Below are 4,454 nucleotides of genomic sequence, written 5' to 3'. Positions count from 1 at the left end.
CAATAATCCACACTCCTCAGTATGGTTATTTGTTCAACAATTAATCAATGTAATTGGACTATCAATACATGTATTTTCAAAAGGCACCCCAGGTATTTCTGGTGTATACACTTGAATAATAACTTCTGTTTAATAGACAAGTCATTTTGGTGTTCACTGGTGGTAAAGTTAAGGTTCATTACATTCTTCTGGAAGCATTTTTAACTCAGAATATTGTCTGTCATTGAAGGCTTCCTTTCCTTTACATCTGCAATAATTCATGTACTAAGGGAATGCGTCATCCATAAGGCTTGCAGTCTGGTACCTAAGAGATATGATTTGAGGGGTCCCTTACAGCACACTTTGCCCTCTGTATCTGTGGGTTCCATCCATGAATTCAACTGACTGCAGATTGAAAATATTTGAATAAAGTACAATAAAAATAACAATACAACAATTAAAATAATACAACAATTAAAATAATACAAATAAAAGCAATACAGCATAATAACTATCAATATAACATTTACATTGTATTAGATATTATAAGTAATCTAGAGATGATTTAAAATACATGGGAGAATATGTGTAGGTTACGTGCAAATACTACACCATTTTATATAAGGGACTTGAGAATCTAGGGATTTTGGTATCTGAGGGTGTGTGTGCACAGGGGATAGGGTCCTGGAACCAGTTGCCATCGGCACTGAGGGAGGACTGTACATTTATTTGTACTCCAAAAAGATTAATTCTTTTCAGTTAAGGCTTGCTTCCTCCTTCATCCTTGGCCTTCTCTTAAAATGGTATGAGAGTCCATCACCAAAATCTTAGTCTGAATAAATGTATCAGATATATTACTCCAGCATGTAGGTATTGAATTCCTAGGGGAGAAGTCTCAAGACAGTGACATGAGAGATGGAAATACTATAAAAATTAAAGCATTTATTTACTTCCGTATGTGCTCATGAGTGCTGATCGGTTAGTTCCAATTTAATAGTGAGTACATGTGGTATGTGTTTCTCCATTCTTGTGATACTTCACTTAGGAGAATGGTCTCCAGTTCCATCCAGGTTGTTACATAAGGCATTAATATTAATTCATATTTTTTGTGTCTGAATAGTACTCCATGATATACATATACCACATTTTATTAATCCACTCATAAGTTGATAGGAACTTAGGTTGACGCCACATCTTTGCAAATGTGAACTAACTCAATGGAAATCAAGCAGGTAGGAGGGGTGTGAAGGGGATGGGTGAAATTACACCTAATGGGTACAATGTACACTATCTGGGTGATAGACACACTTATAACTTTGACTCAAGCTGTACAAAAGCAATCCATGTAACCAAACCATTTTTACCCTTGTAATATTCTGAAATAAACAAACATTTATTCATAAGATAAAGTCATCCTTCCTTAGGACCTCCAGGTTTGCAGAAAAAGGAGACTCTCCTAAAAGTCTTTCTGAGATTTTTCTTTCCCCTTGAGATCTTTCACTAATCATTGATGCCACCACCATGCAGACAATGGGATCCTACTCTTTTAATTATCTGATTCAACTTGGTTTGGCAGAATAAAGCACAACTTTATATAAAACCTTACAGTAGCAAAAGATAAATAAAAAATAGAATGCCATGAGGTCAGAAAACCTGAGTGTCAAGGAATAGCTTGCTCTATTGAAAGGAAGTATGGCATCATCGTGAAAAATTACAACCCCTAGGTCTGATCTGTCCTGATTCTATGCCCAACTCTAACGTTTACTAGTTTTATGATTTGGAAGAGTCTCTCTCTGTCTCCATTTATATTTGTCATATGAGGATAACGATAGTTCTTCCTTCTTTCATAGCTCTAGAACTTTCTTCATATGTCAGACAGCATCTTGAATACTTCCCAGCTAGGAGTATAATCAAAATTCAGACAAAGAGAAGATGAGTTATTTCCTTTACCCACCTAGGGCCTACTTTCACATTTTACCTGTATGACTGGCATCAAAAATAGCTTTTTCCTTGAGGCAAAACTAGCCTCTTACCCTAGGAATGCTTTCTTTCCCTTGCAGGCCACAACCGGATAACCATATCCCAAAAGAGCAGCACAACTCTAGCATTTATGCTTCTAAATTCCATTCCTAATTATTCCAAAGGTGGGCTGTTCTTATTGATAACATGTTCTGTTTAATAAACAATGAACAGTGTACCAAACATGTTTGGCTCCTAAATAATTGATTATTTGATAAAGAATGATGCCATTACAATCAATGCTAGGTCATATTGAGCTTTCAATTTTTATGGAGTGGCCCCTGGTCACTGGTGCAGAGTATTGCTCTGATTTATATGTTGGGGAGATTTTGCAATGTGTGCTTTTGAAATAAACTGTTTCTTATCAAGTGTTTAGAATGGGGAAAAATTGTATACTCCATAGTTTATGAAAGCTTGTCTCAGTGGGAGTGAGAATTCATTTACAACATCAGCTAGAACTTGACTTTTAGCTTTGCAGGCCAAGGTCACCTTGGGGTAATAGGCTAGTGTAGACCTCAGCTGCCCACAGAGATAACCTGCTGCTGAGACTATTTTGGCTGGTCATGTGGATTTTAATGAAGTCTGTCTCTGTATATGTCTTGACACTGACAAAAAATAAACTGAAGTCTCCATTAGAGAACTGAATAGTATTCTTGGTCACAGTATGCAGCAGATGAGTATGATGCTCAGGATGGTGACAAAATGTTTTATGATAAGAAGACTCTAAAGAAATAACAGCTATGTTTCATCTCAGCCAATTATTTCTATTTTCTTAAGATCTTTAATACTGCTAGAAAGTAGTGGGAAGTAAACATATCTCAGAAACATATAAGAAGAAAGATATTGCCTATAAATTACTTTCTTGGCAAGCTTTGTTTGTTTCAGATGATTTGAGAATAACCAGATTTGACTTCTAATAATTGTTTAACATTGAGCTAATCTTTGTTTTCATTTTTCAGATGGGATAGTTTTTTCTATTCTGAGTTGGTGCATATCTTCATAGGGGCAATTGAACTCATACAGATCACTGAAAAACAGGGCCTGTGGCATGAGAATATCAATTCAAGAGTGGGGGAATGACATGATGTGATAGTGTGCTGAAGTTGAAAGAGCTTTGAATTATGTTAAGCGATTTGTGTTCAATTCTTTATTTCACTACCAACAAATCTAAAGCCACTTCCATTCTCTGGGCTTGTTTTCTCACTTATAAAATCAGTATTTGGGACTAGATGATTCTACAGGCCTTTCTTTCTGCAACACCCCTTAATTATATGATGAAAGCAGTATTTTAGGAAGAAAAGTTTTCCTTTCTCTTCCAGCCAAGCCACTCTAATCATCACTTCAACCATTTTCTTGCCAGTAAACTTCTTTCATTCCCAGACTTAAATGAACCCAACCCTAGGTTAATTCAGCTGTCCACTCTTTTCACTTTACCAGAGCTATTGATTACATCTGCACAAAAAACATACAACTATGATTTTTTAAATAATTAATGGACTTCATTTTAGAGTATAGTTTTAGATTCACAGAAAAATGGAGCAGATAGTACAGAGTTCCACATATTCTTTCCACCCCAGCCCCGCCCCTGGCACTCAGTTTGTCCTAGTATTAATATCTTGCATTAGTATGGTACATTTGTTATAATTACTTAACTAATACTGATACATTATTATTAACTGAAGTCCATAGTTTACATTAAGATTCACTCTGTGTTATACAGTTCCATGACTTTGAAAAATGCATAATGGTATATATCCATCATTACAGTAGCATACAGAATAGTTTCACCACCCTAAAAATCTCATGTTCACTTATTTATGTCTCCTCTCCCTCTTCACAAACCCCTAACTCACACAGATCATTTTACTGTCTCTATAGTTTTGTCTTTTCCAAAATGTCATACAACTGGAATTATATAGTGTGTAGCATTTTCAGACTAGCTTCTTTCACTTAGTAATATGCTTCTAAGGTCCCTTCATGTCTTTGTTTAAAAAAAATTGATAGCTCATTTCTTTTTATTGCTGAATGATATTCCTTGTATGGATGTAATCAAAATCACAGTGAAATATCACCTAACTCCATGAGAATGGCCTTTATCAAAAAGTCCCAAAACAACAGATGCTGGTGTGGATGCAGAGAGATAGGAACACTCATGCACTGCCGGTGGGACTGCAAACTAGTGCAACCCCTGTGGAAAGTAATATGGACATACCTCAAAGAGCTACAAGTAGAACTACCATTTGATCCAGCAATCCCATTACTGGGCATCTACCCAAGGGGAAAAAAGACATTATATAAAAAAGATATCTGCACTGGAATGTTTATAGCAGCACAATTTACAATTGCAAAGATGTGGAAACAACCCAAGTGCCCATCAATACATGAGTGGATTAATAAAATGTGGTATTTGTTTACCACGTTTACCATGGAGTTCTACTCAGCCACAAAAAACAGTG

Source organism: Eulemur rufifrons, chromosome 30, assembly GCF_041146395.1.
Source record: "Eulemur rufifrons isolate Redbay chromosome 30, OSU_ERuf_1, whole genome shotgun sequence".
Classification (NCBI taxonomy): Eukaryota; Metazoa; Chordata; class Mammalia; order Primates; family Lemuridae; genus Eulemur; species Eulemur rufifrons.
The sequence above is the reverse complement of the archived record's forward strand: the minus strand, read 5'-3'. Positions refer to the sequence as shown.